Genomic DNA, 23,879 nt, shown 5'->3' with positions numbered 1-23,879 from the left:
GTGACTAGTCCGACTAACATCAAAGCAAATAGCCATCCACAACTACAAGGGACAAACCTGAACCCTAATACTTATATCCTTAATTATATTCATTGGGGTTACAAACCTTTTAGGACTTCTTCCACACTCATTTACCCCTACCACACAGCTGTCAATAAACCTGGGAATGGCAATTCCTTTGTGGGCTGGAACTGTGGTCACCGGCTTTCACAATAAAACAAATGCCTCACTAGCACACTTTCTTCCCCAAGGTACACCAGCACCACTAATTCCTATATTAGTAATCATCGAGACCATCAGTCTGTTTATTCAGCCCGTGGCTCTGGCCGTACGACTGACAGCTAATATTACAGCAGGCCACTTACTAATACATTTACTTGGGGGAGCCACACTTGCACTAATAAGTATTAGCACACCCACGGCCCTCATCACATTTATTGCTTTAGTCCTATTAACAATCCTTGAATTCGCCGTTGCTCTTATCCAAGCTTATGTGTTTACTCTACTAGTAAGCCTATACCTACATAGTAACACCTAATGACCCACCAGACTCACACGTACCACATAGTAAACCCCAGCCCCTGACCTCTTATGGATGCCCTGTCCGCCCTCCTTATGACATCTGGCCTGACCATATGATTTCACTTTAATTCAACCCTTCTACTGTCACTAGGATTAGTAACAAATGTGTTAACAATATACCAGTGATGACGAGATATCGTACGAGAAAGCACATTTCAAGGACACCACACCCCCGCAGTCCAAAAGGGGCTGTGATACGGAATGGTGCTCTTCATTATTTCAGAAGTTTTATTTTTTACTGGGTTCTTCCGAGCTTTTTACCACTCACGTCTTGCCCCTACTCCAGAGCTAGGTGGGTACTGGCCCCCATCAGGCATCCACCCCCTAAACCCACTGGAAGCCCCACTTCTTAACACTTCTGTCTTATTGGCCTCTGGGGTATCAATCACCCGAGCACATCACAGCTTAATAGAAGGCAAGCGCACGCACATACTCCAAGCGCTATTTATCACAATTGCCCTAGGACGGTACTTCACCCTACTTCAAGCCTCAGAGTACTGCGAAGCACCCTTTACAATTTCAGACGGCATCTACGGGTCCACTTTCTTTGTAGCCACTGGATTCCATGGCCTTCATGTCATCATTGGCTCCACTTGCTTAGCCGTATGCTTTCTACGACAACTAAAATTCCACTTTATGTCCAGCCACCACTTTGGATTTGAAGCTGCTGCTTGGTACTGACATTTTGTAGATGTCGTGTGGCTACTCCTTTATGCCTCTATCTATTGATGAGGGTCCTATCCTTTTAGTATTAAAAAGTACAACGGACTTCCAATCAGTTAGCTTCGGTATAACCCGAAAAAGGATAATTAATCTCATACTAGCCCTGCTTACAAACACTGTCCTAGCATCACTCCTAGTGCTAATTGCATTCTGGCTCCCCCAATTAAATGTCTACATAGAAAAAACAAGCCCCTATGAATGCAGATTTGACCCTATAGGATCAGCGCGCCTGCCTTTCTCTATGAAATTTTTCATAATTGCCATTACCTTTCTTCTCTTTGACCTAGAGATTGCGCTCCTACTCCCCCTACCATGGGCCTCCCAAATAAACTACCTATACACCATGCTCATCATTTCGCTGCTAGCAGTTAGCCTCGCCTATGAATGAACCCAAAAAGGACTAGAATGAACTGAATATAGTAATAAGTTTAAATAAAATTAATGATTGATTCATTAGATTATGATTAAATTCATAATTATCAAATGTCTCTAGTATGTATAAATATTATTCTGGCATTTATAATATCCCTCATCGGCCTCCTGATATATCGATCACATCTGATGTCCTCCCTACTATGTCTAGAAGGCATGATGCTTTCACTATTTGTAATAGCATCGCTAATAATTCTAAATACACACCTTACACTAGCCAGCATGATGTCTATTATTCTTCTAGTATTCGCAGCATGTGAAGCCGCACTAGGCCTGGCTTTGTTAGTAATGATGTCAAACACATATGGCACAGATTACATACAGAACCTTAATCTACTACAAAGCTAAAAGTCATTTTGCCCACTGTCACACTGATCCCCCTGACCTGGCTATCAAAGAATAGCATAAACTGAATTAACACTACAGCCCATAGCTTGCTGATTAGCCTCATCGGCCTCTCTTTGCATAATCAATATAAGACAATAGTATGAACTTTTCACTCACATTTTTCTCAGATTCCTTGTCAGCAGCCCTGCTAGTCCTGACAACGTGACTTATCGCCAGCCAATCCCATCTGTCCAAAGAGCCCGTGACTCGAAAAAAACTATATATTACTATGCTAATTCTACTCCAAGCCTTTCTAATTATGACATTTACCGCATTAGAACTAATTATATTCTACATACTATTTGAAGCGACTCTAATCCCCACCCTAATTATTATCACTTGATGGGGAAACCAAACAGAACGTCTTAATGCTGGCTCCTACTTTCTCTTCTATACACTGATGGGGTCCTTACCACTCTTGGTTGCACTTGTCTATATCCAAAACACAACAGGTTCCTTAAACTTTATGATCATGCAGTACTGAAATCAACCAATAGCTGACTCTTAATCCAATGCACTACTATGACTGGCATACATAATGGCCTTTATGGTAAAAATACCCCTCTATTGCCTTCATTTCTGACTACCAAAAGCCCATGTAGAAGCCTCAGTTGCAGGGTCAATAGTTTTGGCTCTGCTGTTCTACTTAAACTAGGGGGCTACGGCATACTATGAATTAAAACTATTCTAAATCCCCTTACAGAGCATATAGCATATCCCTTCTTAATACTGTCTCTCTGAGGCATAATTATGACTAGCTCCATTTGTTTAAGTCAAACCGACCTTAAATCACTAATTGCATACTCCTCAGTCAGCCAGATAGCTCTAGTTATTGTGGCTATCTTAATCCAAACACCCTGAAGCTATATGGGGGCCACGACCCTCACAGTCACCCATGGACTTACATCTTCTATACTTTTCTGCTTAGCCAACACAAACTACGAACATACCCAAAGTCAGACGATAATCCTAGCCCGGGGCCTACAAACACTCCTCCCACTAATAGCAATGTGATGATTGCTAGCAAGCCTCACTAACCTAGCCCTACCACCCACAATCAACCTAATCGGAGAGTTATTTGTAATCATATCTTCATTCTCATGGTCCAACATCACAATTATTCTAATAGGGGCTAACATGATAATGACAGCCTTGTATTCCCTATATATGTTTATTGTGACACAGAGAGGTAAATATACTTACCACATCAACAGTATCAAGCCAAACTTTACACGAGAAAATTCTCTCATAGCCCTACACATGCTACCCCTGGTTATATTATCTCTCAACCCTAAGATCATCATGGGCTTCATGTACTGTAAACATAGTTTAAGAAAAACACTAGATTGTGAATCTAGCAATAAGAGATCAGAACTCTTTATATACCGAAAAAGTATGCAAGAACTGCTAATTCATGCCCCCATAGTTAACAATATGGCTTTTTCAAACTTTTAAAGGATAAAAGTAATCCGTTCGTTTTAGGAGCCAAAAACTAGGTGCAACTCCAAATAAAAGTAATAAATATATTCGCAGCCTTCACATTGCTCACATTGTTCATACTCAGTACCTTACCAATTATGATAGCAACCTCCAATATCTACAGAAGTAACCTGTAACCCCTCTTTGTAAAAAACACCATCACATCTAGCTTTGCTATTAGTCTAATCCCAACTACAATATTCATCCACTCTGGACAAGAAACAATTATCTCAAACTGACACTGAATTACAGTCCACACCCTAAAGCTGTCACTCAGCTTCAAAATAGACTACTTCTCAATAATGTTTGTACCAGTCACATTATTCGTGAAATGGTCTGTTATAGAATTTTCAGTATGATACATACACTCCGACCACAACGTTAATAAAGTTTTTAAGTACCTGCTTCTATTCCTCATCACAATACTCATCCTCATTACCGCTAATAACCTATTTCAACTTTTCATCGGCTGAGAGGGCGTAGGGATTATATCCTTCTTACTGACTGGATGATGACACGGCCAAGCAGACGCAAACACGGCATCCCTCCAAGCAATTTTATATAACCGTGTTGGAGACACTGGATTTGTAGCAGCCATGGCCTGAATTCCTGACTAATCTAAACGTGTGAGAATTCCAACAAATCTCTGCCCTCACCCAAGGCCACCCCAACATGCCCCTAATATGTCTCCTTCCAGCCGCAGCAGGAAAATCTGCCCAGTTTGCCCTACACCCTTGACTGCCCTCTGCGCTAGAAGGCCCTACCCTGTATCCGCCCTACTGCACTCAGGCACAATTGTTGTAGCGGGGGTATTCTTACTTACCCGATTCTACCCTCTAATAGAAAACAAGAAAACAGTTCAAACTGTAACATTATGTCTAGGAGCAACCACATTATTTATGGCAATCTGCGCACTTACCCACGATGATAACAAAAAAATTGTCACCTTTTCCACCTCAAGCCAGTTAGGCCTAATAATAGTAAAGACTGGTATCAATCAGCCCTACCTAGCGTTCCTGCATATCTGCACACACGCCTTCTTCAAGGCCATACTATTCATATGCTCGGGCTCCATCATCCACAGCCTAAATGATGAACAAGACATTCGAAAAATAGGGGGCCTCTTCAAAGCCATATCCTTTACTTCAACAGCCCTCACTATCCGCAGCCTGGCCCTGACCGGAATTCCGTTTCTCACAGGATTTTACTCTAAAGACCTAATCACTGAAGCCGCCAACATGTCATATACCAACACCTGAGCCCTACTTACTACTCTCATCGCCACACCCCTCACAGCCACCTACAGTACTCGCATTATCTTCTATGCCCTCCTGGGGCAACCATGCTTTACTACATTAATTTTAATCAACGAGAATAACCCCCTCCTTATTAATCCCATTAAACGCCTGCTAATCGGAAGCATTTTTGCTGGATTTATCATCTCCAACAACATTCCCCCATAACAGGCCCCCAAATGACTATGCCTCATCACCTAAAATTGACCGCCCTTGCAGCAACAATCCTAGGCTTCGCCCTAGCAACAGAAATTAACCTTATCACCCAAAACGTAAAATTCACCCACTCTTCAAAATTATTCAAATTCTCCAACCTCCTAGGATTCTTCCCCACTATCATGCACCGTCTTATCCCCTATCTAGGCCTCTCAGTAAGCCAAAAATCAGCATCCCTATTCCTAGACTTAATCTGGTTAGAAACCGCCCTCCCAAAAACTCTCTCACTCATACAAACGAAAACCTCCACATTAGTATCCAACCAAAAGGGATTTATCAAACTGTACTTCCTCTCATTCCTTGTTACTTTAGCCCTAGCTACGATCCTATTTAATTACCATGGGTAATCTCCATAATAACAGCCACACCAATAAATAAAGATCAACCAGTGACAATCACCAACCAAGTACCGTAGGTGTATAAAGCAGCAGTCCCCATTGCCTCTTCACTAAACAATCCAGAATCCCCCATAACATAAATAACCCAATCTCCCAGCCCATTAAACTTAAAAATAAGCTCCACTTCCTCCCCCTTCAATACATAAACAGCTATAACCATTTCCACTACCAAACCTAAAACGAAGGCTCCCAATACTGTTTTACTAGACACCCACGCTTCAGGGTACTGCTCAGTGGCCATAGCCGTCGTATAACCAAATACCATTATTCCACCCAAATAAATTAAGAACACCATTAGGCCTAAAAAAGACCCCCAGATTTTAATGCAATACCACAACCCGCCCCACCACTCACAATCAGGCCAAGCCCCCCATAAATCGGCCAGGGCTTTGAAGAAAAACTAACAAAGCCAATCACAAAAATAATACTCAAAATAAATACAATGTATGTTGTCATTCATTCCCGCATGGACTCAAACCATGACTAACGACATGAAAAATCATCGTTGTAATTCAACTACAAGAACCCTAATGATCAACATCCGAAAATCACACCCACTACTAAAGATTATTAACAACTCATTCATTGACCTCCCAGCCCCATCTAATATCTCATTTTGGTGAAACTTTGGCTCTTTATTAGGAGTCTGCCTAATTGTACAAATTCTAACGGGATTATTCCTGGCAATACATTATACATCGGACACAACAACTGCCTTCTCATGGGTCACACACATTTGTCGAGACGTAAACTACGGCTGAATCATCTGACACCTGCACGCTAACGGGGCCTCTATATTTTTCATTTGCTTGTATATTCACGTCTGACGAGGACTTTACTATGGGTCATATGCCTTTCTAGAAACTTGAAATACGGGGGCTATCCTATTATTCACAGTGATGGCAACAGCCTTCATGGGCTACGTCCTCCCATGAGGACAAATATCATTCTGAGGGGCCACAGGTATTACCAGTCTACTCTCAGCAATCCCATACATTGGAACCACATTAGTCGAATGAATCTGAGGCGGCTTCTCTATAGACAAAGCCACCCTAACACGGTTCTTTGCCTTCCACTTCATCCTACCTTCATCATCGCAGCCCTGGCGGGACTGCACCTGCTATTCTTACATGAAACAGGCTCTAACAATCCCACAGGAATCTCTTCAGACATAGACAAATTCCATTTCACCCATACTATACAATCAAAGACATTCTAGGTGCTTTGCTACTAATTATAGCCCTACTCATTCTAGTACTATTCTCGCCAGACCTACTAGGAGCCCCCGACATCTACACCCCAGCTAACCCCCTCAACACACCACCCCATATTAAACCAGAATGATACTTATTTGCATCTGCCATCCAACAGTCGATTCCTAATAAACTAGGAGGCGTCCTAGCCTTAGTGCTCTCAATCCTAGTCCTAGCGCTCATTCCATTCTTACATACATCAAAACAATGAAGCATAATATTTCGCCCCATTAGCCAGTGCCTGTTTTGAATCCTAGCAGCCGACCTACTGACCCTCACTTGAATTGGAGGACAGCCCATTGAACCCCCCTTCACTACGATTGGCCAAGTAGCATCCATCTTATACTTCTCCCTAATCCTGATTCTTATACCAGTAGCAGGAATCATCGAAAACCGCCTTTTAAAATGAAGAGTCTTCGTAGTATATTGATTACTTTGGTCTTGTAAACCATAAAAGGAGGATCATGCCCTCCCTAAGACTCAAGGAAGAGGCCAAAGCCCCACCCCCAGCACCCAAAGCTGGAACTCTTCTTAAACTATTCCCTGATAAATCCCATAGAGCATTAAAAACCCCAAGTATAATCAGAGTACCAGAGACAAGCCCATGCTTATGCGCATGAATTTTCTCAATACTTACATGTCACAGCACACTTCACGTGCTATATGTACATTATACATAAAATTATCTGCCCCATGCATATAAGCATGTACATCTTATCCTTGATCATGCATAGAACATCAAGTCAAATTATTTCCAGTTAACAAGCGTATCATAACCCTTAGATCACAAGCTTAATCACCAAGCCTCGTGAAACCATCAACCCACTCGGCAGGTGTCCCTCTTCTCGCTCTGGGCCCATCCATCCTGGGGGTTTCTATACTGGAACTTTACCAGGCATCTGGTTCTTACTTCAGGACCATCTTACCTAAAATCGCCCACACTTTCTTCTTAAATAAGACATGTCAATGGACTAATGACTAATCAGCCCATGCTCACACATAACTGTGGTGTTATGCATTTGGTATTTTTATAATTTTAAGAGGGGGAACTTGCAAGGACTCCACTATGGCTGTCTGAGGCCTCGACACAGTCAAATCAATTGAAGCTGGACTTTAATGAATATCATTTACCCGCATCAACAAACAGTAAGGTGCTATTCGGTCAGTGGTTGCAGGACATAACTCACACATACACCCACATGTGTATACGTACACATACACCCACATGTGTATATGTATACATACACCCACACGTGTACATGTACACGCACACGTGTGTATGCGTTAAGCAAGTAATTAGCTTGCTTAGACCAAACCCCCCTTATCCCCCACAAGTCCTATTTCCTATGCACCAGATGGTCCTGCCAAACCCCAAAAACAAGACATAGTGCATAAGCTAATAGAACCCAAACAAGCCCTATGGATAAAATTTAATTTTACTCAAGCGGCAACACAGTCGTATTGTACCAATGTGCTACTTAGATATACTCAAAATATATAGACAGCTATGTCCCTAGATCTGCCAAAAATTTTGAAACAGAATTGAACAAGCATTTTAATTAGCACATGTTTCACCTAAACACCAACTTAAGCTGACACACAGCCTGTTGATGTAGCTTAAATTTAAAGCAAGGAGCTGAAAATGCCGAGATCGACTCATGGCTCCATAAACACATAGGTTTGATCCCAGCCTTTCTATTAGTTTCCAATGAAATTACACATGCAAGTATCTGCATCCCAGTGAGAATGGCCCCTAACTCTCAATGGATAAAAGGAGCCGGCATCAAGCACACAAAGCTGTAGCTAACGACGCCTTGCTTAACTACACCCCCACGGGATACAGCAGTGATAAAAAATTAAGTCATAAATGGAAGTTTGACTAAGTTATATTATTCAGGGTTGGTAAATTTCGTGCAAGCCACCGCGGTCATACGATCAACCCGAATTAATAGAGATACGGCGTAAAGTGTGTTAATGAGTAACAACAACAACAACAAAAAAATAGAGTTAAGCCCTGGCTAGGATGTAGATGGCTATAGCCAGAGTGAAAATAAACTACGGAAGTGACCCTAGTACTATCTAATTACACGACAGCTAAGACCCAAACTGGGATTAGATACCCCACTATGCTTAGCCTTAAACCCAGGTGATTATGATGAGAAAATCGCTTGCCAGAGTACTACTAGCAACTGCTTAACACTCAGAGGACTTGGCGGTGCTTCATACCCTCCTAGAGGAGCCTGTTCTATAATCAATAAACCCCAATCAACCTTACCAACCCTCGCTAATTCAGTCTATATACCGCCATCTCCAGCAAACCCCCGAAGGGAATAAAAGTAAGCTTAACTATTTAAAAATGAAAATGTTAGGTCAAGGTGTAACCAATGGGATGGGAAGAAATGGGCTGCATTTTCTTGCCGCCAAGAAAATCTACAGCTCTAACGAAGGCTCTTATGAAATTGAAGGCTAAAGGAGGGTTTAGTAGCAAATTAAGAATAGAGTGCTTAATTGAACTACGCCATGAAGCACGCACACACCGCCCATCACCCTCTTGAAGTATAATGGGCCTTAGATTACAATAATAAGTGCTAGACACGTGAGAAGAGATAAGTCGTAACAAGGTAAGTATACTGGAAAGTGTGCTTGGATGAACAAAACGTAGCTTAAATAAAGCACCTAGTTTACACTTAGGAGATTTCATAAAAGATGAACGTCTTGAACTAGAGCTAGCCCAAAACCTACGCATTTCAAATATTTCAAAAATGTAAAACAAATCATTTATGTTAACTCTACAGTATAGGAGATAGAAATTTACTACTGGCGCTATAGAGAAAGTACCGTAAGGGAACGATGAAAGAACACCTAAAGTAGTAAGAAGCAAAGATTAACCCTTGTACATTTTGCATAATGATTTAACTAGAAAATTTTAGCAGAGAGAACTTAAGTTAACTACCCCGAAACCAGACGAGCTACTTGTGAACAGCCTAGGGGGCTAATTCGTCTATGTGGCTAAATAGTGAGAAGATTTACAAGTAGAGGTGACAAGCGTGACGAACCTGGTGACAGCTGGTTGTCCAGGAGAAGAATGTAAGTTCATCTCTAAAAATACCTAAAGAATTACTAATTTTATTGTATTTTTAAAGGTTAATCTAAAAGAGTACAGCTTTTTAGACTAAGGATACAGCCTTACTTAGAGAGTAAAAACAACAATTACCATAGTTGGCTTAAAAGCAGCCATCAATTAAGAAAGTGTTCAAGCTCAACACTAAATAGGTTTTAATACCAATAGTTAATAAAGAACTCCTAACCCGATACTGGACTAATCTATTAAATAATAAAAGCAACAGTGTTAATATGAGTAACAAGAAACAATTTCTCCTTGCACAAGCTTATGTCAGCAACACTCTACTGACAGTTAACACTTAATAAATTTAATCTAATAGTAAACAATTTATTAAACTTACTGTTAACCTGACACGGGTGTGCACTAAGGAAGGCTTAAAAGAAGCAAAAGGAACTCGGCAAACACGAGCCCTGCCTGTTTACCAAAAACATCACCTCTAGCATTGCCAGTATTAGAGGCACTGCCTGCCCAGTGACGCTTGTTAAACGGCCGCGGTATCCTGACCGTGCAAAGGTAGCATGATCATTTGCTCTCTAAACAGGGACTTGGATGAATGGCCACACGAGGGTTCTCTCTTGCTTCCAATCAGTGAAATTGACCTCCCTGTGCAGAGGCGGGGATGAATTAATAAGACAAGAGGACCCTATGGAGCTTCAATTAACTGACCCACAAAAAACTATATTTAACCGCCAGGGATGATAGCCTTTTAGCAGGGCCAGCGATTTTGGTTGGGGTGACCTCAGAGAACAGAAAAACCTCCGAGTGATTAAAATTAAGGTCCACTGATCAAAACGAAGCATCATTTACTGATCCAAACTTTTTGATCAATGGAACATGTTACCCTAGGGATAACAGCGCAATCCTATTCAAGAGTCCATGTTGACAATAGGGTTTACGACCTCAATGTTGGATCAGGACACACCAATGGTGCAGCCGCTATTAAATGTTCGTTTGTTCAACGATTAAAGTCCTACTTGATCTGAGTTCAGACCGGAGTAATCCAGGTCGGTTTCTATCTATTATTAATTTTTCCCAGTACGAAAGGACAAGAGAAATGAGGCCTATCCCACAGGGGCGCTTTAGGACTAATTAATGATATAATCTTAACTTAATTAATCCATAAAAACACAAACCCTAGACCAGGGTCTGTTAGGGTGGCAGAGACTGGTAATTGCATAAAACTTAAGCTTTTACAGTCAGAGGTTCAATTCCTCTTCCTTAACAAAATGTTCATAGTAAATATTCTAAGACTCATCGTTCCCATCCTACTAGCAGTAGCATTTCTCACACTTGTCAAATGGAAAGTCTTAGGCTATATACAGTTCTGAAAAGGGCCCAAAGTTGTGGGGCCACATGGTCTGCTACAACCCATTGCCGATGCAATTAAATTATTCACTAAAGAACCACTACGACCCGCTACCTCCTCTATCTCAATGTTTATTATTGCACCCATCCTAGCCCTAACTTTAGCCCTAACAATGTGAATCCCACTACTAATACTCCAACCCCTCATCAACATAAACCTAGGAGTACTATTCATACTAACAATATCCAGCCTAGCTGTTTATTCCATCTGATGATCCGGATGGGCCTCCAACTCAAAATATGCATTGATCGGCGCTCTACGAGCTGTGGCCCAAACAATTTCCTATGAAGTTACATTAGCCATCACCCTACTATCTGTGCTTTTAATAAATGGATCCTTCACGCTATCGACCCTCATCACAACACAAGAACACATGTGAATAATCATCCCAGCCTGGCCCCTAGACATAATATGGTTCATCTCCACCTTAGCAGAGACCAACCAGGCCCCATTTGACCTGACTGAAGGGGAATCTGAATTAGTATAAGGATTTAATGTAGAGTACGCAGCAGGCCCCTTAGCCATGTTCTTCATAGCTGAGTATGCCAGTATCATTATAATAAATGCCTTCACTACTATTCTCTTTTTTGGGGCTTTCCACAACCCCTACATACCAGAATTGTACACAGCCAACTTTGTTCTCAAAACACTCCTGCTAACTAACTTTCCTATGAATTCAAGCATCCTACCCTCCCTACCCTCGATTCTGATAGGACCAACTCATACACCTACTACGAGAAAACTTTTTACCACTAAGCCTGGCCTTGTGTATATGACATGTCTCACTACCAATCCTGACAGCAAGCATCCCCCAACAAACATAAGAAATATGTCTGATAAAAGAGTTACTTTGAAAGAGTAAACAATAGGTTTAAATCCTCTTATTTCTAGAACTGTAGGAATTGAACCTACCCTTAAGAATTCAAAATTCTTCAAGCTACCACGCTACACCATATTCTATAGTAAGATCAGCTAAATAAGCTATTGGGCTCATACCCCGAAAATGTTGGTTTATATCCTTCCCATACTAATAAACCCCCTTGTTCTTCTTATTATTCTATTTACAATTATGCTAGGGACTTTAATTGTGATAATTAGCTCTCATTGACCATTTAACTGAATTGGATTTGAAATAAATATGCTCGCCACCATTCTAATTCTAATAAAAAATTTCAACCCGCTGACCACAGAAGCATCTACCAAATATTTCCCAACTCAAGCCACAGCATCAATGCTACTCATACTAGCAATTATCATCAACCTACTATACTCGGGTCAATGAACCACTACAAAAATCTTTGACCAAATTGCCTCAATTATCATAACTACAGCCTTGACTATAAAATTAGGACTAGCCCCATTCCACTTTTGAGTGCCAGAAGTCACACAAGGCACCCCACTTAGCATCAGGACTAATCCTGCTAACTTGGCAAAAACTAGCACGTCTCTCAGTACTGTATCAAATTGCACCATCAATTAACCCTAATATAATACTAACTATATCTATCCTATCAGTTGCAATCAGGGGGTGGGGAGGACTCAACCAAACCCAACTACTTAAGATTATAGCATACTCATCAATTACCCACATGGGATGAATAACCGCAATTATGATCTACAAACCCACTGTAACAGTACTGTATCTACTAATGTACTTCATAATTACACTCACTATATACTATTCATAACTAACTCTACAACAGTAGTCTCACTATTGCACACCTGAAACAAAACACGTGTTATTACAATGCTAATTCTCACCACCATGATGTCCATAGGAGGCCTTCCCCCACTATTTGGATTTATACCCAAATGAATAATCATCCAATTAACATTCCACCCATTAATTTTTACACCCTATGTAACCAACTAAGCAAAGGAACTCAGGGCAGCTGCTCACCTGAGCCTGCCTGCTGTCCACTTGAGAGTATAGTATCCATCCCTTAATAAATCATCACTTTGCTTAACCTCTGTGTCTCATCTCTGAATTCTTTCTGGGACAGACAAGAACCTGGACACTGGCTACATCTACTGGCAACATCTTTGGTGAGTCAGCCTGATCAGAAGGTTTGGTAAGCCAAGGCCTCTCACCTCCCCTGCACTTGAGAGGCACTAACTGTTTCTCTCTCTCTTACTTATCATGTGTCACCTCTTTTGGACCTACTGTCACAAAAATGTGGATAGGAGTAGAGCACATAAAAGCCTCTAGGGTGCTTGCCGCTGAAAATGTCTCTCCTGTGAGGGTGAGAGGGTTGTGGAATGGACTAAAGAAACGGTAGTTCTGTCTGCCCACAATTTCCACACCAGGCTCTCTAGGCGCACAGGTAAATGCATAGCACTGACCCCTCCGTGCAGCTACACTTCTAGGCTTGTTATAGATCCACTTTTGCCTGACTATCTTTGTCTCCTCTCCCCACCTCTATCTCACTTCACTTTCACGTCTTACTCTTTGGAAAGGGGTGGGGGGAGGAGGAATTTACCAAGAACTTCCCAAACCTTGCTGCTAGGTTTTTATTTCTCATTGTTACATATGCACAGGGCTTGTTAAGAAAAGTTTCCAGCAACTTTCACAGGCAGCTAAGGACCCAAGCAAGCTATAGGATATTTGCCCTCTGGGTTTGACAAATAAATACAGCTTTAACTAGACTGTAAGAGAGCTGAAGCCACCACTACTGCTGCAGTCCCTGTGGAACCTCCCTTCCACCACAAGTGCTCCATGGACCACACCTCTGGTGTTGGTAGGGGGACAGCCCGTCCACACTCGATGGGACTGGGCCCAGCATTCGCTGCCTGCCACAGCGCAGGGTCCTGGCATCTGACAGACCCCTTCTGTGGGTCTGGGGTCTATGCCTGCCCTGTCCCTGCCTTGCAATCTTGAAGCTGCGCAGGACTGCGACACCAGAGCCATACACTTAGCTGCTCCCTGGTGACCCTGTGCTTGGCGCATGTCACCCAGGATGGACGGATGAACAGACACAGACGCAGACTCACACTCGGACAGACACACACACACACCCTCACCCTCAGTACAGGCATGATGCTTCCTCCTTCCCCCAAGTGCAGCCCAGCACCTGCTGGACTGAGTGCATGTGGGAGGGGGAGGGGGGATGGAACTGATGAGATCTGGGGCATTGCCCACAAAAGAAAGAGCATATCCCACACACCTCTAAGCCTTCAGGAAGGTCACCGTCCTGGATTCCATGGACCTGGGACGGGACACAGTGAGCTCCCAGGGTGCTGGGACAAGCACAGCAGGCTTCCACGTGGGGGGGTCGATACCCCACATTGGCCAGATTTGGCGGGACTAGGTGGACAGGGACACCTAGAACCAGCCCTCTGTTGGGGAGCCCCCACGGGCCCTCCTAACACTAGTGCCCCTTTCTGTTACAGGAGCACGCTCTCCCTGAAGGATCCATGGGAAACACCTCCTCCATCCCCAAGGACTCACCTTGGGTGCATTTTGAGTCACTGGGACCAATTTTCTAGATTTTTTAAAATGGAAAAAGCTCTTTTTCTTTTGTAACACAGCCTGGCCCCAGTATAAATGACGAGGTCTGGCCAGAAAATGGAAGCCTCAACTATAACACTATCCTGCAGTTACAAAATTTTTTACAAAATACAGGGAAAATGAATGGAAGTTTCTTATGTTCAGACCTTTGCAGCCTTAAGAGAGAACCCAGAGCTATGCAAGTCCTACGTAAGGGGACCTTCTCGGTAAAGACCTATTCAGGCCACATAAAAGCCCCCTATAATGGAAACTCTAGAAAAACACAAGCCCCAGACAAAAGACCCAAACCCGGATAACTTTCACCATCTTCAGCCCCTCCTCCACCCTATAAGCCTCTTTACCCTTCCATACCAAAAGTGCCACCAGAACTTCTTTGCCCTCTTCAGGAAATAGTAGGTGGGCCTCAGGGAATTATCAGAGTCCACACCCCATTTTCTTTGTCTGACCTCAACCAGTGTCCAAGTCACCCAGCCTCATCAGTACCCCGTGGGCTTGACAGCAGTGCCTTTAATTGACTCCAATTGGGATTATCAGCCAGGCCAGCCTGGCATCACTAGAAGGGACCACATGGTCCTTTGCCTTATTGAGGGGATGAAATGGTGCATAATTAAACCTGTTAACTATGATAAGGTTAAAGAGGTCACCCAGGGCCTAGATGAAAATCCAGCCCTATTTCAGGCTCGGCTGGTAGACGCCCTCAGAAAGTATGCTAATGTAGGCCCAAACACTTTCGAGGGACATGTTGTATTTGCAACCCACTTTATTAGCCAATCAGCCCCTGATATCTGTGGAAAACTTCAAAAGCTTGAATAGGACCCCAAACCCCTCTTGACTATCTTATTGATACGGCCTTCAATGTCTTTAATAATAGAGGCCTGGCTGAGGAGGAAAGGAACAGCGTGACTTAAGAAGAGAGCGATGGCAAGCCAAGCTTTTGGCAGCTGTCATGATAAGACCTAACCCACCTCTTGGTCACCCCAAAAGTACTCCCAGAAGACCCCCACCAGAAAGGTGAGCCTGTTTTGGCTGTGGGAGCCCTGGGCACTGGAGCAAGGAATGCCCAGGAAGCCAGTCCCAGCCTCCATCCAAGGTGCCATGGCCACTCTGTAAAAAAAATGGGCCACTGGAAGAGGGAATGCACTCAGCTCCAAAGGGAGCGGGGAAATTTCCCCATGCCAGTCATGGCGGTGGTTGATTGATGGGATCGGGGACCTCCCAAGGCTCCTGAGAAGACAGTCATCACATGGGAGGAAACATGGGTGACCACTGACATGGCAGGAAAACTTGTCCGGTTTCTAGTGGACACGGGAGCCACTTATTCTGACTTCTCACACTGGGCCCCTTCCTCCCGAAACCTGCTCTACTCTTGGGGTAGAAGGAAGGCCAAAGGTAAAACATTTCACCACCCCTCTAACTTTGCACCTGGGGAAAGATCCTTATAACTCACAAGTGTCTTGTTATGCCTGAATACCCTAGCCCATTACTGGGAAGAGATTTTCCCTCAGCTTTGGGGGCAACTCGTACTCTCCCTGAAAAGCAAAACCGGGGCTTTTTTTCTGGCTGGACTACATATTATACAAGACACAAACAATCCAGCCAGAAGTATTCCCCTCAGAAATTGAAAAACTTGTAGATCCACAGGTGTGGGATCAGGGAACCCCAGGGAAGGCAAAGTTTGTCACTCCCATAAAAATCACTTTAAAGGAAACTAATTACTTCCCTTGCAGGTGCCAGTATCCCATTAAACCAGGGGCTCGACGAGACCTCCAACCCCTAATCTAAAAATTCATTAAATATGGGCTTTTGGTGCTATGCCAATCCCCCTGAAATACTCCAATCCTACCTGCCCTCAAACCAATGGGGAATATAGAATGGTCCTAGATCTTTGAATCATAAATGAAGCCATAATTCCTCTCCATCCAATTGTTCCCAACCCATAAACAACCCTCACTCAGATCCCTGGTTTACCATCCTTGACCTTAAAGATGCCTTCTTTAGCATACCCATTCACCCTGATTCCCAAAACCTTTTTGTTTTGAGTAGATGGATCTAAACAGTAATAAAACCCAACAATATACCTGGACTGTCCTTCTTCAGGGATTTCGGGATATAGCCCATCCCTGTTTGGCAATGCCTTAGCAATGGAACTAAGGGAACTCAAATTGGAGGCAGGGACATCATTACAATATGTAGATGCCCTCCTATCTGCAGCCCCTCAGGGGAAACTTCAGACCAAAACACTGTACAGGTCCTCAACTTCCTGGGTTACAGGGGATATAAAGTATCCCCACAAAAGGCCCAAATTTCCTCCCACTTACCTACTTGGGACATGTTCTAAGCCCAGGAAAGTGTGCCCTTATGACCCAGTGCTAGGAGGCAATCCTTCACTTGCAGCCACCACACACAAAGAAACAGCTTAGAATCTTCTTAGGAATGGCTGGGTTTTGTAGGATTTTGACCCCCAGGCTTTGGTCTCATGCAAAACCATTGTATGAGGCCTTAAAGGGACCAGATCTGGAACCTCTAGATTGGACAGGAAATTTATAAAGAGCATTTGATTAGATTAAGACTGAGTACATCAGACCTTAAATCCAGCCACCCTTATGCCAAAAGAAAACTCAGAGGAACTGGCTCATTCTTGTAATGAGACCATAAAACAGGTATATTCTAGCAGACCAGATCTTAGGGACCAATCCCTCGAGGACCCCGATGCTGCCTGGTTACCTGATGGAAGTAGATACATACATGACAGCGTCCGGAAAGCAGCATATGCTGTAGTGGACTTACATGGGGTCATAGAGGTGGATGCCCTGCCACCTCAGACCTCAGCACAGAAAGCTGAGCTTATAGCCCTAGCTCAAGCTCTAAGACTAGGAAAAGACAAGAGGATCAATATCTATACAGATTCTAAATACGCATTTTTGGTGTTACATGCTCATACTGCCATCTGGAAACAGAGGGGGCTCCTGACTGCATGGGTCTCCCTAGTCCAACACTGCAAAGAGATCTTAGAGCTCCTAGACACAATACAAGACCCCAAGGAGGTGGCAGTGATCCACTGCAAGGAATATCAAAAGGGAAACTCAGATATAGTAAGAGGAAATAACCTGGCAGATAGAACAGCAAGAAAGGCAGCTCTTAAAACCCCTTCAACTCAAGCTGCCTTGCTCCCCCATATACCAACCCCCCAGCCCACTTTTGCCACCTCAATGTACAGACAAGGAAATAAAATGGGCTAGGAATAGGGGATACCAAGAGGGCCCTGATGGCTGGTGGATTAAGGAACAAACAATAATGCTGCCCAGGGCATTACAATTTTAAAGTCACTCCATGCCTCCTCTCATTTGGAGAGGGATGCTTTTACTAGCCTGGTAGAAACAGTTTTCTTGGGCATAAGCCTTCCTCAGACTATCTTAAAAACCATGAAGACTTGCAATGTATGTTACTATAATGACCCAGGGGGAAAACTTAGGCCCCCACCCCTCCTCCAGCCTGCCCAAAGGAGAAGAACTTATCCAGGAGAGAACTGGCAAATAGATTTACCCACATGCCATCCTCCCAGGGATATAAATATCTTCTGATTTTTATTGACACTTTCACTGGACGGGTGGAAGCCTTTCCAACAAGGACGGAAAAAGCTCAAGAAGCCATAAAGATAATATTAAAAGAAATAATTCCTCAGTTTGGACTTCCATGGTCCTTGCAAAGTGACAGTGGCCCCTCTTTTATGGCTAGGTTCACACAATGAATTTCTACTGCCCTAGGCATTTGCTCCCACCTCCATGCTGCCTGGAGGCCTCAATCATCAGGAAAAGTAGAAAGGGCAAATCAAACTTTAAAAAGTCCTGGCTAAGCTTTGTCAAGAATCAGAACCATGGACAAAGCTCTTACCCATAGCCCTGCTGAGAATCAGGGCGGCACCTAAAGCGGGGCTAAGGCTCAGCCCCTTTGAAGTGGTTTATGGTGGACCCTTTTATCCTGATATATTGGTGGACTCTGAAACTAGTGAGCTTGTTAAATACCTAGTTAATCGGGGACTGGTCCAAAAGGCAATTACACAATACGGAAATCAGGTTTTTACCGAGCCCCAGCCAGGAAACAGGTTCCATTCAGGTTCAACCAGGAGTCTTCATCCTCCTAAAACCACGGAGAGAAGGACCCGCCTCCGACCAACTACTGCCCAAGTGGACGGGGCCTGAACAGCTCCTTCTCAGCACTCCCACTGCAGTAAAGTTACAGGGGATTGCTAACTGGGTGCACCTTTCTAGGATTAAACCCCCCGCCCCCGAGTCCTCACAGGACACAGAGGGCCTTGGACGGCCAGAGGAGCCCAGGTGGACGAGTGAGCCTCTTTCAAGACCTGAAACTCTTATTCAAGGACAAAGGCACTTCACAGATCCCAGGCTGAGGACCATTATTTCCCCTTGTGCCTGCTGGTACCCTCGTCCACCCACCCACCCAACATGCTCTGGTGGACGTGGATACTTACCGTCCTCCTGTTCTCCGGCTCGCTCTCACAATCTTATACGAGAGCCGCTTTAACACCGCAGCCACACCTGAGAGGAAGCTTCTCTGCCTGTACTGGCTTTAATAAGACCTGCCCCAAATCTAAAAGGCACCCCACAGCTTCTATTCTTCCTTTCTTTTTTTCCTTTTTCCTTTCTCCTCCCAAAGAATAGTAGGGACCCTACCTCCACCCTTACCTGCTCTTGTCTCATTCATCCAATCTCTTTGGTCTCAGGAGTTAGCATGGAAATATAATGTAATAGTCAGTAACTCTTGGATTATTGCTAAAGGAGAAAATCTCTCTCTGCTGGATTTGCCACCCACAACCCACCACCCTAGGAGACATAAGCACCACCTTCAAGGCCCACCCAGTCAACAACCGCATGGTATTCTCGACTTTTAACCAATCTTCTTTTAATCACTCTGGACAAGGTTTCTCTTTGTTACATGGGAGAGGCCCCCTCCGCTCTGTTACCACATCACACCTCCCTACTCTGAGGCTATAAATATCACCAAAATCTCCCTTGTCTGTACTCAGCCTCTAGGATGCACCCCTTGTTACAAGGATACACACAGGGGACACACAGACCCCTTTTCAGTCCTTGAGGATCTCTCTAACAGAAACCTAAGTCTGCCCCTGGATATCTTTAAGCCTATAAGTTGGAGTGATATAGTGGGCCAGCCTATTTACACATCACCCCGCATTCCTAACAACACACACGTGTGCTATGACAATTCACAAACTAATGCCAACAGAACTTCTTGCGCTGGCTATTATATCAGACATCCCCTTAGTATGGCCCTCCATAACTACCCCTTCCTGGATACGCCAAACCAGAAACTAAACCCAAAATACAGATGGGACCCCTCTGCAACTGTCTCCCACCTCCCAAAACTTTTCTCCAGCTGTATAACCAAACCAATCACACAGTTTTATCAGCGCTGCCTGGATTATTACAGGTATGTGGGACCTCAGATAGCTACCTCGCAATGACCAAAGCCATTGCTCTCTCACATCCAGACAACACACTTCACTATGAGGGCTGCATCTTGGGAACTGTGGCTCCAGCCCAAATAACCATCCTCAATGTGACCCATGTGAGACAGAAAAGGGCCTTTGGTCTGGTACTAGCGGGAATTATAGGGATGTTAGCTACAGTTGCCCATTGCGGAGGATTTGCCTACAATGAGACAACCTTGAGGGACCTGACCCCTTCCCTGGATAACGCACACGCACACACACACACAAAACTGTAGACACTCTAACACTCTTACAGAAGCCCCTTGATTCTCTGGCAGGGGGGTCTTTGACAATCACCAAGCCCTAGGCTATCCCCTAGCAAGCGAAGGAGGGGTTTGTGCAGTCATAAACAAAAAATGCTGCACATACATTAATGTCTCAGGAGAAGTAGAAGTCAATGTTAAAAAAAAATTATGAACAGGCTTCCTGGCTCCAGAGGGACAACCATGGAAAACAGGAATGGACTGAGACTCTTAAGTGATGGTTTTCAGGATATACCTGGCTTCTCCCATTTCCAGGCCCCACACAGCCACCATATTTCTCATCTTTATCTTTGGCTCCTGTATTTTTAACTATCCAGTAAAATTTCTATCCTCTAGAATACAACTCCAACTTCAAATGATGATACAGCAAGGATTCCAGCCAATCCCACCTGAAGAAGAAGACCATCAACATCACTGGACAAGGCCTCTGCCTCCTACTCCCCACTCTCCATCCCTGCTGACACTAACAACCCCTACCTCTGAGAGACAGCAAGGAGATCTGGGCCCACAGAGAGGGGCTACATCCATGTTCAGCTTGAAGTAGTTACGGAAGGCTGACCATCATCCCTTTTCACCTTAAAAGAAGGTAAGGATCCTTGAGGGGGAAATGTTAGAGCAAGCAGATGGCTAGATATGAGCAGAGAAATGAGGACACAGGCCAAATGGCAGGAATTGGGCAGAAAGGAGGGATTCAGCCAAACAGGAAATCATACATCATGTAAGCATCAGGGGTCCCTGGGCAGAGGAAGAAAACCAGGCTGGTAAGTGGTCACACCTTTGGGGTGATGAACAGCCTGGAAACCAACAAAGAAAAGTGAGAAAAGGGAAGAATTTCCAGTGTCAGAATGTAACCTATTGCTCATTATGCCCTCATTACAATCAAATTAGCCTTGCAGATTAGAAGTACCCATCATGCACTGATACCACAACACCTACTATCCAGACTAATTAAGGACAAAACCCCTCCTCCCTTTAGGAGGGTGGAGTTGGGATGAAAAGCAGGGAATATGACCCCAAACCCTTCCCTCCCCAATGAATATTCTGCCCATTCATTTTTTACACCCTATGTAGCCAACTTGCGGGGGGGAAAAAAAACAAACAAAAAACTTAGGGCAGCTGCTTACCTGAGCCTCTCCCATTGAGCGCAGTATCCATCCCTTAATAAATCTTCACTTTACTTAACCTCTGCATCTTGTCTCTGAATTCCTTCTGGACAAGAACCTGGACATGGGCTACAAAACAAACTAAATACCAGATATTCACTTAATATTGAATATTTCCCAGTTCACATGAACCTGAAAGTCAAGTTGGCTAGTTTTTATTTTAGAAATATTTAATTTGTAAGTGCTTACTTTTAAGTCAATCAAATGGAGCTCTTTTATAAATTTAATTCTGATATTTTTTAGCAGTAGAGACATTTCATATCTATTTGCATACATAAACATACAAGACTAGAAATCTCAGCTTCACTTCAAATCATAGGTATTACAATATACGTTTATTGCTTATAATTACAGTTGGAATAAATTGAATTTGCTTGCTCAAATCACTGCTAACTAAAAATTGGCACTTGCCATCTAACTCTGTTTGGATTAAATTGTGAGCCACTGCAGACACTCACCTCCAACACACCCTTCTGTAAGGAGTTCAGGATGGAGGTCAGGAATGAGGCACTCTGTGTTCTGGGAAAACTGGCTGAACAGGCCTTCAAATAGTTAGATATTTTCTAAATTTTCTAAAAGAGGTTTTATGAGCCCCAATTCTCGTCTTTCCTCCTATCTAGAAAAACACTAAACTCATCAAAGGTGACAACTGCTTCTCATGACCAACAGTAAGCCTCTGCCTAAGTGTGTGCTTGACTGCACATACAACCCCCCTTCACTGAAATCACATACAATACTGAGGTCTCCCCAGCCTCCTTGGAACACTTTCCCAGAGCTTTCTGGGATGCTGTCTCCTGGGCTATAGTCCTCATTTTGCCCCCAAATAAAGCTTAACCCACAACTCTCATGTTGTGTGAGGTTATTTTAGTCTACATCACTAAGGCTTACTATTTATGGAAAAGACTTCTAAGGTTTGTATTTTTATTTGATAAAGTCTGAAAGACTTGTTAGAGTTTTGAGTTTTAAAATACCAAATATTTTTTCGGTTTCAAGTTTTACCTCATTGAGCTAATTAGGCTCAGTCTCAGGTCATTGTTGTATTTACATTTCTGATTTGTAAGACAAACATAGTTGCTTTTAGTTCCCCGAAGAACTGATCTGTCACCTAAGTCCAACTGTATCTCCTTAATTTGTTTTTCTGTATCAGTGAGATTTCTGTATCAGTGAATTTTATTCTAAGGGTTTATTACATCTTCAAAGGCTTGCAGAAGGCATTTAACAAGGGCTCTCTTTCTTCACTTACAAGTTAAATTCAGAGTAAATCTCTACTATTATTCTTCTTAGCCCCTGAATATTAGTTTTTAGTTTTACTTTATATTGTAAGTCTTAAGTAACCCTATTAGTTTCCTTTAGTATGTTTAATTAATATTTTCTGAGGGGCACATTTATGTGCCCTGTTTTAAAATATCAAGAAGAGGAAGCATTCCCCATTGAAACATATCTATCCCACAACATAATTAAGCAAAACAGCTTTATATAAAGCTGATTTAAATGTATCAATTTTATAAACGTCTATCAATTCTATCAACTCTTATACCTTTAATTTTAGTTTTTATTGGGTTTAATCAACATCTTATTTTTAGGAGTCCTTTTTTTTTTTTAAATCTCTTGTCCACTTTATCTAATTTTATCTAAATGTCACTGGGATCCCCAGAGGAGTTTGAGCCAAAGGACTTTAGGCCCTTGTCAATCTTTAAATTTGATTATTTGGTATAACTGTTGCCCTAATTGTTGACCAAGTATCTTAGTGTACATATATATTTACAGGGCTGGAAAAAAAATTTACTTTAAACTGGGATAAATAGAGCAGACTTGTTTGAATTTTAATGTTGGGGACCAGTAGGGGGGGGTCCCTTTGGCCTTTTTAACCTTACATAGTATCAAAACCTTGTATTTTAATCCATAAATGTCCATTTTATTTATAAAATTTTATATAGCCAGCCGAAAAATGTTTATCCATTTAGGATAAGCACCTTACTTTTTTCCTTTTTAGGAAAAAAAATCTACTCAGCCATAAAAACCGACAACATAATGCCATTTGCAGCAACATGGATGCTCCTGGAGAATGTCATTCTAAGTGAAGTAAGCCAGAAAGAGAAAGAAAAATACCATATGAGATCGCTCATATGTGGAATCTAAAAAACAAAAACAAAAACAAACAAA

At 42.9% G+C, this 23,879-nt stretch overlaps 1 long non-coding RNA gene across 1 annotated transcript in view; it reads right to left on the bottom strand.

Moving 5' to 3' along the window:
- The window catches only part of LOC140696005 (uncharacterized), a 30,235-nt gene extending 8,819 nt beyond the window's left edge, over positions 1 to 21,416 (bottom strand). Inside the window, exon 1 of the long non-coding RNA XR_012071910.1 lies at positions 21,031 to 21,416. This is a non-coding gene — a long non-coding RNA (uncharacterized lncRNA). The remainder of the gene's footprint in view (positions 1 to 21,030) is intronic.
- Positions 21,417 to 23,879: the final 2,463 nt, after the last annotated feature.

Source organism: Vicugna pacos, chromosome 4, assembly GCF_048564905.1.
Source record: "Vicugna pacos chromosome 4, VicPac4, whole genome shotgun sequence".
Classification (NCBI taxonomy): domain Eukaryota; kingdom Metazoa; phylum Chordata; class Mammalia; order Artiodactyla; family Camelidae; genus Vicugna; species Vicugna pacos.
The sequence above is the reverse complement of the archived record's forward strand: the minus strand, read 5'-3'. Positions and strand labels throughout refer to the sequence as shown.